The sequence below is a fragment of the Perca flavescens genome, chromosome 10 (assembly GCF_004354835.1).
Source record: "Perca flavescens isolate YP-PL-M2 chromosome 10, PFLA_1.0, whole genome shotgun sequence".
NCBI lineage: Eukaryota > Metazoa > Chordata > Actinopteri > Perciformes > Percidae > Perca > Perca flavescens.
The window spans coordinates 13852154-13868271 of NC_041340.1; the positions used below are offsets into that span (position 1 = coordinate 13852154).

General features: G+C 31.2%; 1 non-coding gene across 1 annotated transcript; it reads right to left on the reverse strand.

Moving 5' to 3' along the window:
• Positions 1-6645: 6645 nt before the first annotated feature.
• Positions 6646-6712, reverse strand: trnag-ccc (transfer RNA glycine (anticodon CCC)). Its single transcript has one exon. It is a non-coding gene; the product is annotated as a tRNA-Gly (tRNA).
• Between the last annotated feature and the right edge of the window lie 9406 nt (positions 6713-16118).

Here is a 16118-nt window from a genome sequence, read left to right on the forward strand (position 1 = left end):
GGCTAAAACAATCCTATTACGATCAGGGAGAAAAACAAGGGAAGTTGCTTGCATGGAGGATTAAAAAAATACAAACAGATAGAGCCATCAATTCATTAGCTCTAGAAAATGGGGTCAATACTGTAGACCCATTGGAAATAAATAATACTTTTAAATTATATTTTGAAAATCTGTACAAATCTGAATTCACCAACGATCTAGAAAGGCAAGACAACTTTCTTGATAAACTTAAGTTTCCTAAAGTATCAGAGGAGACAAGAAGTGAACTTGAGAGGAATTTAAGCTTAAAAGAGCTTTCAGAGGCATTACAGAGCATGAGTAGTGGAAAAGCCCCTGGGCCTGATGGCCTCCCAACGGAAATTTATAAAACGTTTGCAGGGAAACTTTTACCACACTTGCTTGAAATGTTCAATGAAGCATTTGAAAAGTGAATATTACCTCCATCATTGAGATCGGCACTAATTACCCTCATATTAAAACCAGGCAAACCCGCCAATGAAAAATCATCTTATAGGCCCATATCTTTAATGTCATGCGATACAAAAATTCTCTGTAAGGTCCTAGCTAAGAGAATTGAAGGATTTATACCAAACCTTATTATGAATGATCAAAATGGGTTTGTGCTTGGAAGACAAGCCCTCCATAACATACGTAGAGTCCTAAATATATTATATAAAAAACAAAATGCCAAAGACCATGCAGTCCTGTCATTGGACGCAGAAAAAGCCTTTGACAGGATTGAATGGGGATACCTTTTTGAGGTGCTTAAGAGATTTGACCTGGGTGATGGGTATATTAAATGGATTAGGCTACTTTATAATGATCCACTGGCAGAAATAATAACAAATAACCAAATCTCAAAACCCTTTCATTTAAGTAGAGGTACACAACAAGGATGTCCATTGTCCCCTCTGTTATTTTTATTTGCAGTAGAACCTCTTGCAATGGCAATCCGGAGTAGTCCTGAAATCAAGGGCATAACAATAGGTGAAAGGGAACATCACTTATCCTTGTTTGCAGATGATATTGTGGTGTTTATTACAAATCTAGACCCTTCTATTCAAGCACTCAATAATATATTAACTGTATTTGGAGAGTTTTCAGGTTACAAAGTTAATAATAATAAAAGTGCCTTGCTATTATAGAATGGGGATGAAAGGAGAAACTGTCTGACCTTCAGGCAATTAGCCAGCTCCCCTGAAGGTTTTACATATTTAGGAATTAAGATAACCCCAAATATTAAAGAAATTATTCCAATTAATTACGACCCATTAATAAAGAAAGTTATAGACTCACTTGAGAGATGGAATGCATTGCCAATTTCTACTATAGGACGTATAAATATTTTAAAAATGTCAATTCTACCAAAATTTTTATACTTTTTCCAATCAATTCCACTTCCTCTTCCAGCTACCTTCTTTGCTATACTCAAGAAAACATTCACAAGATTTATATGGAACAACAAACGTCCTCGACACGCGTCTGTCCTTACTCTATCTACCATACGAACGGGGAGGGCTTAAAGTACCAAATATAAAACTTTACTATTGGGCAGCTCAACTTTGTTCTGCTATGTACTACTTCATAGATACAGACACTCCAGCGTGGATAGATATAGAAAAAAACCGGAATAACAATTCCATTATATGTATCTTTACTCATCTTCAATTAAAATGCTCAAAAAAGCTACGCATAATCCTTTCTTAGGAATACAATTTCTGTATGGTATGAAGCCCATACGTTTTTAGATGAAGAAATTACATTGTCAGGTTTGTCACCTATTTGGGGTAATGGAAATTTTGTGCCGGGGAGAAGTGATCAGGGATTAAAAAACTGGATGTATAAGGGAATAAGTCAAGTAAAAGATTTATACGAGGAAGGTATAATGTTGTCTTTCCAGCAACTGATGAGAAAATATGATATCCCTCAGAATTTTTTTTAAAATATTTACAAATAAGAAGTTTTATACACTCTAAAATAAAAAAATATTTAGAACCCCCTTTGTCAATTATAGAAAATCACACTTTAAAACATTTAAAGGATAAAGGCAATCTGTCATTCTTTTATAATATACTTTCAGAGGGATCAAAAGAGAATTCGTTGTCCTATTTAACAGCATGGAAGAATGATCTTCAGGAAGACATTTCTAAAGAAGAATGGATGGAATCTTGTTTATTTGCCCAAAATCACAGCATCAATACTAGGTGTAAATTGCTGCAATATAAATGGCTTATGCGGACCTACATTACCCCAGTCAAACTACATAAATTTAATCCAAATATTCCACATAACTGTTTAAAATGCAAACAAGAAATTGGTACCCTTTATCATTGTATTTGGGAGTGCAATGAGATTCAAGGATTTTGGAAGGAGATTATTTTTATGATTGGTAAATTGGTTGAAGAAAATGTCCCCCTTGTACCTAAATTGTGTTTGTTTCATTTATACCCAGTAAATCTTGAGGTGAATGCAAGAAAGTGCAAACTAATTGATTTTAGTTTGCTTCAGGCCATGCGTGCTATTGCTTTAAAATGGAAAGAGACCAAAGGACCCACTCCTAGTCAGTGGTTTAAAGAAATGACCAGCAACCTTGCCTTGGAAAAACTGACTTATGTTGTTAAAGGGAAACTAAAAGACTTTTACAAAATTTGGACTCCCTTTTTGCACTACTGTAACCAAATTGTTTAGACAACATCGGATGACTGAAATAGAAAATTAAACTACACAATGTATGGCTGTGAACTGTGATATCCAAATGTATAATTTACTTATTTTATGGTTTAGTTTTGTTCTGGATGTCCTGTAATGTTTTTATTTATTTTTTATTATTTTTTTTTTGTCTATTTGTTTATATTATTGTTTTGTATATATATATATATATATATATATATATATTTTTTTTTTTTTTTTGTTCAAACAAAAGCCAATAAACATTTTATTGAAAAAAAAAAAAAAAAAAGTATGTCAACTAAGCTGATCATCTACTGCAATGCAGCATCAGTTGTCACTGAGTTTGCAAGATAAGATGCCGGTATTTTGTCAAACACTGCTAATACATCCATGTCACAAAGCAAATACGTACTGTAAAGTAAATAACAGACCTGGATACTGTGTCACAGCATTATCCTTGTGGTACTACAACAAAGAACGGTAACACTTTACTTGAAGGTATCTACATAAGAGTGACGTGACACTGTCATGAACACATGACACTGTTATGACATGACATGAACCCTAAGCCTAAGTCTAACCCTAACCCTAACTTGTCATGACAAAAACCAAATGACACTTACTAAAAGAAGCGTTATGTCCTAAACGTTTATGATTTATTTATAGTGTTTATGACACGTTCATGACAGTGTCATGTCACTCTTATATAGATACCTTCAAGTAAAGTGTAACCCAAAAACAGCATGGCATCATGACTTTGTGTAAACATACACGCCACTTTCCTAAAGCCAAATGGCGTGTTATCTGTACGCATTAGGAAAAGAACATTGGGAAAGGCTTTAGTAACACAAAAAACATCAAAAACACGAAAAAAAAGACAAAAACACAACGGTGACCAACGTCACATACTTAGGAAAACAATAAACGGTTGGGTTTAGGAAATAAACATTGGGGATAAACGGCACATGCGGGACGCGATCCCCACTCTTCTGGGTAAAAGTCCTGTGTTTTACCCATTTGCCACCCCAACCAACCTCCCTCTGCAGACTTCTGTCCTTTCATACTACTCGCTACAGCGATAATTCACACGTAATGTAAGTCAATGGAGGCCAAACGGCATTGATAAACACGCAAAAAAACGATTATGTGTCTTGATAACACGCCAAAATGGCATACATACGCCACTTTATGAGATCAGTCTGCCCAAAGAACATATGTAAAACATTGCTATTCAATTCCACTGCATCTACACATAGTTTCTCAAAATGCTGCCCATAAAAATGGTCATAGTATAGTATCCCATAAAAAATGTCACAAAAAAGCATAGTATACAATGTCACTAAAAAGTTATAAAAAGTTATAATATAGTATGTCTTAAAAATTCTTGAAAAAGTCATAGTGTAGTATATCATAAAAAGTCATAGTATTGTATGTCATAAAAATGTCATAGTATTTCATGTAATAAAAGGTCATAGTATAGTATGTCGAGAAAAAGTCATAAAAAAGTCATAGTATAGTATGTCGAAAAAAATTCATACAAAAGTCATAGTATACTATGTCGAAAAGTGATACAAAAAAAAGTTATAGTAGGGTATGTCGAAAAAAAAGTAATTGTATAGTATGTCGAAAAAAGTCATAGTATAGTATGTCGAAAAAGTCATAAAAACTCAGTGTTTCATAAAAATATGAAAAATCATAGTATAGTATGCCATAAAAAAAGTCATAGTATGTCATCAAAATGTCATAGGAAATTCATAATAATAATAATTTATACTTTATTAATCCCACAAGGGAAATACTTTTTTTTTATTCTGTTGTTAGAATACACAGTACACACAGGCCTGAAATACACACACAGTCAACACTCAGTACCTATACATGCACTAATGGAGAGATTTCAAAGTGAGGGGTTGCATCTCTCATAGATGAGTGCATTGCTCAAGAGCACTTGGCCGTGCCAACGAGGTGAACTGGCACCTCTCCAGCTACCAGTCCACCACCATACTGTACTTTGGTCCATATGGGGACTTGAACCAGCGACCCTCTGGTTCCCAACCAAACTCCATACAGACTAAGCAGTTATAGTATAGTATGTCATAAAAGTCATTGTATAATACACTCACCTAAAGGATTATTAGGAACATCTGTAAGATTTCTCGTTAATGCAATTATCTAATCAACCAATCACATGGCAGCTGCTTCAATGCATTTAGGGGTGTCATCCAGGTCAAGACAATCCCCTGAACTCCAAACTGAATGTCAGAATGGGAAAGAAAGGTGATCTAAGCAACTTTGAGCATGGCATGGTTGTTGTTGCCATACGTGCTGGTTTGAGTATTTCACAATCTGCTCAGTTACTGGGATTTTCACACACAACCATTTCTAGGGTTTACAAAGAATGGTCTGAAAAAGGAAAAACGTCCAGTATGCGGCAGTCCTCTGGGCGAAAATGCTTTGTTGATGCTAGAGGTCAGAGGAGAATGGGCAGACTTATTCCAGCTGATAGAAGTTCAACTTTGACTCAAATAACCACTCGTTACAACCGAAATATGCAGCAAAGCATTTGTGAAGCCACAACACGCACAACCTTGAGGCGGATGGGCTACACCAGCAGAAGACACCTCCTACTTCATCTCCACTAAAAATAGGAAAATGAGGCTACAATTTGCATGAGCTCACCAAAATTGGACAGTTGGACCTGTAAAAATGTTGCCTGGTCTGATGAGTCTCGATTTCTGTTGAGAAATTCAGATGGAGTCAGAATTTGGCGTAAACAGAATGAGAACATGGATCCGTCATGCCTTGTTACCACTGTGCAGGCTGGTGGTGGTGGTGTAATGGTGTGGGGAATGTTTTCTTGGCACACTTTAGGCCCCTTATTACCAATTGGGCATCATTTAAATGCCACAGCCTAAATTTATGACCACCATGTACCCATCCTCTGATGGCTACTTCCAGCAGGATAATGCACCATGTCACAAAGCTCGAATCATTTCAAATTGGTTTCTTGAACATGACAATGAGTTCACTGTACTAAAATGGCCCCCACAGTGACCAGATCTCAACCCAATAGAACATCTTTGGGATGTGGTGGAACGGGAGCTTCGTGCCCTGGATGTGCATCCCACATATCTCTATCAACTGCAAGATGCTATCCTATCAATATGGGCCAACATTTCTAAAGAATGCTTCCAGCACCTTGTTGAATCAATGCCACGAAGAATTAAGGCAGTTCTGAAGGCGAAAGGGGGTGTAGTAGGGTGTTCCTAATAATCGTTTAGGTGAGTATATGTCATAAAAAGTCATAGTATACTATGACTTTTCATGAAATACTATACTGTGACTTTTTATCATAAAAAGTCACAGTATAGTATTTCATGAAAAGTCATAGTACAGTATGACATGAAAAGTCATAGTATAGTATGTTGAAAAAACCATAGTATAGTATGTCATAAAAATGTCATAAAAATTCATAGTACAGTATGTCGAAAAAAGTCATAGTGTAGCATGTCACAAAAATGTCACAAAAAGACAAAGTAGACTGTCATAAAAATTTATAGCACAGTATATCGAAAAAAGTCGTAAAAAGTAATAGTAAAGTATGTCGAAAAAAGTCATATAAAATTCATAATAACAATAATTTATTCTTTATTAATCCCGCAAGGCAAATTACAATGTTTTTTCACACTTTTGTTAGAATACACAGTACACACAGGCCTGAAATTCACACACATGCTCAGTGCCTATACATACACTCATGGAGAGATTTCAAAATGAAGGGGCTGCAGTTCTCAACAGTTGGGGATTCGGTACCTTGCTCAAGAGCACTTGGCAGTGCCAAGGAGGTAAACTGGCACCTTTCCAGCTACCAGTCCACCACCATACTTTGGTCCGTATGGGGACTTGAACCGACGACCGTCCGGTTTGCAACCAAACTCCATGCAAACTGACCTACTGCCACACCACAAACACTTGCGCCACCTAGGAATCGAACCCAGGTCGCAAGAATGGGAATCTTGCATGATACCACTACACCAGTGGCATATGTTATATATATAGTATGTCATGAAAATTTCATAGTATAGTATGTCATGAAAAAGTCATAAAAAGTCATAGTATAGCATGCCATAAAAAAAGTCATAAAAAAGTAAAAAAGTCCTTGTATAGTATGTCAAAAAAGGTCATAAAAAGTAATAGTATACTGTAGTATGTCATTAAAAGTCATAGTATAGTATGTTGAAAAAAATCATAGTATAGTATGTCATAAAAGTGTCATAAAAATTCATAGTACAGTATGTCGAAAAAAGTCATAGTATAATATGTCGGAAAAAGTCACAAAAAATCATAGAACAGTATGTGGAAAAAAAGTTTAAAAAAATCATAGTATAGCATGTCCAAAGAAATCATTGTCGAAAAATAAGTTATAGTATAGTATGTGGAAAAAAAGTCATAATGCAATATGTACAGTATATCAAAAGAAGTCATAAAAAAGTCATAGTATAGTATGTCGAAAAAGTCATAAAAAGTCTTAGTATAGTATTTCAAAATAGTCATAGTATAGTATGTCGAAAAAAAGTGATATGATAGTATGTGGAAAAAAGTAATAAAAAGTCATTGGATAGTAATTTTGAAAAAAAAGTCATAGTATGGTATGTTGAAAAAGTCATAAGTCATATAGTATGTAATAAGTCATAGCATAGTGTGTCATAAAATAGTCATAAAAAGTCATTAGTATGTCATAAAAAAGTCATAGTATAGTATGTCATGAAAAGTCATAGTATAGTATGTCATAAAAAAGTCATAAAATGTCATAGTATAGTATATCAAAAAAGTAATAAAAAAGTCATAGCATAGTATGTCAAAAAAGTCATAAAAAAGTCAAAAAAAGTCCTAGTATAGCATGCCATAAAAAAGTCATAAAAAAGTCAAAAAAAGTCCTAGTATAGTATGTTGAAAAAGGTCATAAAAAGTAATAGTATACTGTAGTATGTCATTAAAAGTCATAGTATAGTATGTTGAAAAAAATCATAGTATAGTATGTCATAAAAGTGTCATAAAAATTCATAGTACAGTATGTCAAAAAAAGTCATAGTATAATATATCGGAAAAAGTCACAAAAAAGTCATAGAATAGTATGTGGAAAAAAAGTTTAAAAAAGTCATAGTATAGTATGTCCAAAAAAATCATGAAAACGTCATAGTATAGTATGACGAAAAATAAGTTATATATAGTATGACGAAAAATAAGTTATGTATAGTATGTGGAGAAAAAGTCATAATGCAATATGTCGAAAAAGTCATAAAAAGTCACAGTATAATATGTTGAAAAAAGTCATAGTATAGTATGTCAAAGAAAGTCATAAAAAAGTCATAGTATATGTCGAAAAAAGTCATAGTACAGTATATCAAAAGAAGTCATAAAAAAGTCCTAGTATAGTATGTTGAAAAAGGTCATAAAAAGTAATAGTATACTGTAGAATGTAATTAAAAGTCATAGTATAGTATGTTGAAAAAAATCATAGTATAGTATGTCATAAAAGTGTCATAAAAATTCATAGTACAGTATGTCGAAAAAAGTCATAGTATAATATATCGGAAAAAGTCACAAAAAAGTCATAGAATAGTATGTGGAAAAAAAGTTTAAAAAAGTCATAGTATAGCATGTCCAAAAAAGTCATAATGCAATATGTCGAAAAAGTCATAAAAAGTCACAGTATAATATGTTGAAAAAAGTCATAGTATAGTATGTCAAAGAAAGTCATAAAAAAGTCATAGTATATGTCGAAAAAAGTCCTAGTACAGTATATCAAAAGAAGTCATAAAAAGTCCTAGTATAGTATGTTGAAAAAGGTCATAAAAAGTAATAGTATACTGTAGTATGTCATTAAAAGTCATAGTATAGTATGTTGAAAAAAATCATAGTATAGTATGTCATAAAAGTGTCATAAAAATTCATAGTACAGTATGTCGAAAAAAGTCATAGTATAATATATCGGAAAAGGTCACAAAAAAGTCATAGAATAGAATGTGGAAAAAAAGTTTAAAAAAGTCATAGTATAGCATGTCCAAAAAAATCATGAAAACGTCATAGTATAGTATGACGAAAAATAAGTTATATATAGTATGTGGAAAAAAAGTCATAATGCAATATGTCGAAAAAGTCATAAAAAGTCACAGTATAATATGTTGAAAAAAGTCATAGTATAGTATGTCAAAGAAAGTCATAAAAAAGTCATAGTATATGTCGAAAAAAGTCATAGTACAGTATATCAAAAGAAGTCATAAAAAAGTCATAGTATAGTATGTCGGAAAAAAAATCATAAAAACGTCATAGCATAGTATGTCAAAAAAAGTCATAAAAAGTCTTATTTCAAAATAGTCATAGTATAGTATGTCATTAAAAAGTCATAGTATAGTATGTGGAAAAAAGTAATAAAAAGTCATAGGATAGTAATTTTGAAAAAAAAGTCATAGTATGGTATGTTGAAAAAGTCATAAAAAAGTCATGCTATAGTATGTAATAAGTCATAGCATAGTGTGTCATAAAATAGTCATAAAAAGTCATTAGTATGTCATAAAAAAGTCATAGTATAGTATGTCATGAAAAGTCATAGTATAGTATGTCATAAAAAAGTCATAAAACGTCATAGTATAGTATGTCATAAAAAGTCATAGTGTAGTATGTCATAAAAAAGTCATAAAACATCATAGTATAGTATGTCAAAAAAGTAATAAAAAAGTCATAACATAGTATGTCAAAAAAGTCATAGTATAGTATGTCAAAAAAAGTCATAGTATAACATGCCATAAAAAAGTCAAAAAAAGTCCTAGTATAGTATGTCGAAAAAGGTCATAAAAGTAATAATATACTGTAGTATGTCATTAAAAGTCATAGTATAGTATGTTAAAAAAAATCATAGAATAGTATGTCATAAAAGTGTCATAAAAATTCATAGTACAGTATGTCGAAAAAAGTCATAGTATAGTATGTCGGAAAAAGTCACAAAAAAGTCATAGAATAGTATGTGGAAAAAAAGTTTAAAAAGTCATAGTATAGCATGTCCAAAAAAATCATGAAAACGTCATAGTATAGTATGACAAAAAATACGTTATAGTATAGTATGTGGAAAAAAAGTCATAATGCAATATGTCGAAAAAGTCATAAAAAGTCACAGTATAATATGTTGAAAAAAGTCATAGTATAGTATATGGAAAAAAAGTCATAATACAATATGTCGAAAAAGTAATAAAAAGTCATAGGATAGTAATTTTGAAAAAAAAGTCATAGTATAGTATGTCAAAGAAAGTCATAAAAAAGTCATAGTATATGTCGAAAAAAGTCATAGTACAGTATATCAAAAGAAGTCATAAAAAAAGTCATAGTATAGTATGTCGAAAAAAAGTCATAAAAACGTCTTAGTATAGTATTTCAAAATAGTCATAGTATAGTATGTCATTAAAAAGTCATAGTATAGTATGTCGAAAAAAAGTGATATGATAGTATGTGGAAAAAAGTTATAAAAAGTCATAGGATAGTAATTTTGAAAAAAAAGTCATAGTACGGTATGTTGAAAAAGTCATAAAAAAGTCATGCTATAGTATGTAATAAGTCATAGCATAGTATTTCATAAAACGTCATAGTATAGTACGTCATGAAAAGTCATAGTATAGTATGTCATAAAAAGTCATAGTATAGTAAGTCGTAAAAAGTCACAGTATAGTATGTCATAAAAAAGTCATAAAACGTCATAGTATAGTATGTCAAAAAAAGTCAAAGTATAGTATGTCAAAAAAAGTCCTAGTATAGTATGTCAAAAAAAGTCATAGTATAGTATGTCGAAAAAACTAATATGATAGTACGTGAAAAAAGTCATAAAAAGTCCTAGTATAGTATGTTGAAAAATCATAGTAAAGTATGTTGAAAAAAGTCCTAGTATAGTATGTTGAAAAAATGTCAAAAAAGTCCTAGTATAGTATGTGGAAAAAAAGTCATAGTAGTATGTTGAAAAAAAGTCTTATGACATAGTATGTTGAAAAAAGTCATAAAAAGTCATACTTTAGTATGTGGAAAAAGGTCATAATATATTATGTCAAAAAAGTCATAAAAAGTTATAGTAAAGTATGTCGAAAAAAGTCACAGAATAGTATGTCAAAAGAAAGGCGGAAAAAAGTCGAAAAATGTTAAAAAAAAGTAATAGTATAGCATGTGGAAAAAAAGTCATAATTTAGTATGTGGGGAAAAAAGTCCTAGTACAGTATGTCTAAAAAGTCATAAAAAAGTCATAGTATATTATGTCAAAGAAAGCCATTATAAAATCATGTATGTTAGAAAAGTCATGGTACAGTATATCAAAAAAAGTCATAAAAAAGTCATAAAATAGTATGTTGAAAAAAGTCATAGTATAGTATGTCGAAAAAGTCATAAAAAAGTCATAGTATAGTATGTCGAAAAAAGTCATAAAAAAGTCATAGTATAATATGTTGAAAAAAGTCATAGTATAGTATGTCAAAGGAAGTCATAAACAACTCATAGTATATGTCTAAAAAAGTCATAGTACAGTATATCAAAAAAGTCATAAAAAGTCATAGTATAGTATGTCGAAAAAATGTCATCATAAAGTCATAGTGTAGTATGTCATAAAAAGTCATAGTATAGTATGTCATAAAAAGTCACAGTATAGTATGTCATAAAAAAGTGATATGATAGTACTGTATGTCGAAAAAAGTCTTATGACAGTATGTTGAAAAAAAGTCACAACAAGTCATAGTATAGTAACTCAAAAAAAGTCATGAAAAAGTCATAGTATAGTTTGTTGAAAAAAGTCAAAAAGAGTCATAGGATAGTAATTTCGGAAAAAAATAGTCATAGTATGGTATGTCGAAAAAGTCATAAAAAAGTCATGGGTAGCACTTTATAATAACTATCCATAATTCATCATTTATTAAGCATTAGTTAACTGTTAGTTAATGGTTTGTTCATTATTACTTATTAATTGTTCATACATAGTTCATCATGAGTAAAGTATTTGTTCACACAGTTGGTTTGTTCATAGTAAACAAGCCTATTAGTTAATGGTTTGTTCATCATTATTAATTAATTGTTCTGACATAATTCATCATCAGTAAAGCATTTGTTCACATAGTTATAAATGGTTTGTTCATAGTAAATAAGCCTAGCCTGAAAAATATGTTTGTAAGTACATGATTTATACTTAACAAATAATGAAACAACCATTTGTAAATTAAATAATTTTCCCATTATAAACCTAACTATTGCTAAATGCTTTGTTCATCATTTGTAAGGCATTGCTCCTATGTTAATTCTCATGAATAAAGCATTTGTAAAAACACTCATAAATGGTTTGTTCATAGTAAATAAGGCTCTCGAAAATTATGTTCATAAATAGAAGTTTGACACTTTCTAAGTATTGCAAAAACATTGGTAAATTAAATAATTTTCCCTTTGTAAACTATCTACAAACTATTAGTAATGTATTTGTTTATCATTTGTAAAGCATAGTTCCTACATTCATTCTAATCAGTAAAGCATTTGTAAATGGTTGGTCCATAGTAAGTAAGCCCATGTAAAAGGTTTATCAGTATATTTTTTAATAATTCCAACATGATGCATTAACCATTTGTAAAAGTAATTTTACCATTATCAACTAGGTACTCAGGAACGTAAACAGTTGTTTAAAACTAGGAAGTTAATGATTAACAGACTATCTAGACCTACATTTGTTCATGTCTTAAATAAAATGTTATGACTTAGAAAAAGGCCTAAACTAATAGCTGGGTTGTTAACACATCTGTTACAAATACTTACCAATAATGTAATCCATGATGAGTTACTACTGATTAGTTAAGTATATTGTGTGAGCCCATCTAAAGTGAGTACTTTCTATGCTTTACAAAGCATTTATGAATGAGTTCCAAAGGCTAACAGAACCTGGACACACACATGTATTGTTCTATTTGGACATGCCTTCAGAAATATGCCTACGGATAGTTATGGTGTTAATGCATCTTTAACAAGCACTTACCAACACATCAATCCATGATTAACTCATGAGTTAGTACTGATTAGTTGACTACATGGCGTGAGCCCATCTAAAGTGAGGACTTGCTATGCTTTACAAAGCATTTATAAATGAGTTGCAAAGGCTAGCAGATACAACAGAAATACAAGTAAAAAAAGTATTTGTAACCCTTATTATGATGTAGTAAGAATGTACATTTATGAAATAGCTCGTAGTAGTGTTATGTAGTTGATATCAATGTGAATTTGGACCAGAACCAGAAGAAAACTAGATTGTTAAGAGCCAGAGAATTGAACATCAATAAAGAGACTAGGAAACCAGGATAAAGTTTGAGAAGTGTATTAATATACACAGAAACATGGCATACACATATACAGATAAACACAGGTATGAAAAATAACAACTAAAATAATAAAGTGCGCACATAAAAGAAACCCTTTTCAGTTCTATAAGCTCAATTGAGCTTTGATGACAAGAGTTCAGAGATGTTCAACGTTGGGGCCCATATGAGTTTGGTTTCTGTTTGTCCTACCACCATGAAGAAGGAATCCAGGGCAATCCGTATAAGTTCTGGGTCTCGATCCTGTAGCTCGCCACCCAGCCAACTGAACTGGGAATCTGTAACCCCTGGAAGACTCTGGGATCTAAAGAATCAATGTGATCCAATATCCCTCTCTGGACCGGACCTCCCGTGCGTAGCACTTCTCAAATCTCAACCTCCTCCACCTGTAGATAAGGCCAAATCAGTTCTCTCAATTACTATTCAGTAATAAAATCAATAAAATGCTTAGGCTACAATGAAAATAAAAAGAGGTGATATTTCAGTTAACCCATATTGAAATATCTAAATCTCTACCGTTCTTAAATTTCTTCTCTTAAGTATCAAAAGTATATAAATCCCTTTCAGGTATCAAAAGTACATTTATATTAATATGTGACATTTATACAAAAAATACATTTCTAATTCAAGTTTTATGGAACCTACCTTAGTAACAGTAACACTATTCTTAATATAATTGCATAAATTGCATGTAAAAATCTCTCAAATTGTATTACCCTATTTCAATCAGGAGAGACTCCGTTGCAGATATGCAAACGTTTAATAGAAGAACCAAGTACATAGACATAGTATATGGAACATAGTAGTTTTGGAGATTAGTCTCCATTGGAAGGGTATCTATCCAATTCTTTGGTTTAGGAAAACCAAGCACATCCCCCAATGGAAACCAGACACCGGTGGCGGCAAGGGGAGCCGGAGACGAACCAGAGCCGACAGCCAGGAGAAGACCGAGAACGCCGTCCGAAGGCCGGAGGAGAAAGGGGAGGAGGCGGGTCGCACTGAAGTCTGAAAACAACTGACAGAAGCAGGAGAGAAGACAGCTTTAAAACACGGTAGTCAGCCGTGATTGGTTGTAACTTAAGTGCCAGACTCTAAGTGGTTTACACCGTAACACCCACCGCCCAGCTGACAGTGAAAGGGGGTGAGACCGCGAATAGAAGTCTTCCTGACTGAATTTACGCTGAGCTCCATTAGTCATAATTTAGTATGTGGAAAAATATATTATGTCAAAAAAGTCATAAAAAGTCATAGTAAAGTACAGTATGCTGAAAAAAGTCACCGAATAGAATGTCGAAAAAAAGGGGGAAAAAAAGTCATAGGTCGAAAAATGTCAAAAAAAGTCACAGTATAGTATGTCGATAAAAGTCATAAAAAAGTAATAGTATATTATGTTGAAAAAAGTCATAAAAAGTCACAGTATAGTATGTCAAAGAAAGCCATTATAAAATCATAGCATTGTATGTAAAAAACGTCATGGTACAGTATATAAAAAAAAGTCATAAAAAATTAATAATATAGTGTGTCGAAGTAGTTATTTTGATAAAAGTATGTTGAAAAAAGTCATAAAAAAGTCATAGTATGTCGAAAAAAAGTCATAAAAAAATCATAGTAGCGTGTCGAAAAAAAACAACATAAAAAGTCATAGTATAGTATGTCGAAAAAAAATCATAGTATAGTATGTCGAAAAAAAAATAAAAAAGCCATAGTATAGTAAGTCGAAAAAAGTCATAAAAAAGTCCTAGTATCATATGTCATAAAAATTTCATAAAAAGTCATAGTAGGCCTATAGTATGTCATAAAAAAGTAATTGTAAAGTATGCCATAACAAATCATAGTATAGTATGTCATAAAAAGTTATAGTATATGTTAAAAAAATCATAGTATAGTATGTCATAAAAATGTCACAAAAAAGTAATAGTAAAGTATGTCAAAAAAGTCACAGTATAGTATGTCGATAAAAGTCATAAAAAAGTAATAGTATATTATGTTGAAAAAAGTCATAAAAAGTCACAGTATAGTATGTCAAAGAAAGCCATTATAAAATCATAGCATTGTATGTAAAAAACGTCATGGTACAGTATATAAAAAAAAGTCATAAAAAATTAATAATATAGTGTGTCGAAGTAGTTATTTTGATAAAAGTATGTTGAAAAAAGTCATAAAAAAGTCATAGTATGTCGAAAAAAGTCATAAAAAAATCATAGTAGCGTGTCGAAAAAAAACAACATAAAAAGTCATAGTATAGTATGTCGAAAAAAAATCATAGTATAGTATGTCGAAAAAAAATCATAAAAAGCCATAGTATAGTAAGTCGAAAAAAGTCATAAAAAAGTCCTAGTATCATATGTCATAAAAATTTCATAAAAAGTCATAGTAGGCCTATAGTATGTCATAAAAAAGTAATTGTAAAGTATGCCATAACAAATCATAGTATAGTATGTCATAAAAAGTTATAGTATATGTTAAAAAAATCATAGTATAGTATGTCATAAAAATGTCACAAAAAAGTAATAGTAAAGTATGTCAAAAAAGTCACAGTATAGTATGTCGATAAAAGTCATAAAAAAGTAATAGTATATTATGTTGAAAAAAGTCATAAAAAGTCACAGTATAGTATGTCAAAGAAAGCCATTATAAAATCATAGCATTGTATGTAAAAAACGTCATGGTACAGTATATAAAAAAAAGTCATAAAAAATTGATAATATAGTGTGTCGAAGTAGTTATTTTGATAAAAGTATGTTGAAAAAAGTCATAAAAAAGTCATAGTATGTCGAAAAAAGTCATAAAAAAATCATAGTAGCGTGTCAAAAAAAAAACCCATAAAAAGTCATAGTATAGTATGTCGAAAAAAAATCATAGTATAGTATGTCGAAAAAAAATCATAAAAAGCCATAGTATAGTAAGTCGAAAAAAGTCATAAAAAAGTCATAGTATCGTATGTCATAAAAATTTCATAAAAAGTCATAGTAGGCCTATAGTATGTCATAAAAAAGTAATTGTAAAGTATGCCATAACAAATCATAGTATAGTATGTCATAAAAAGTTATAGTATATGTTAAAAAAATC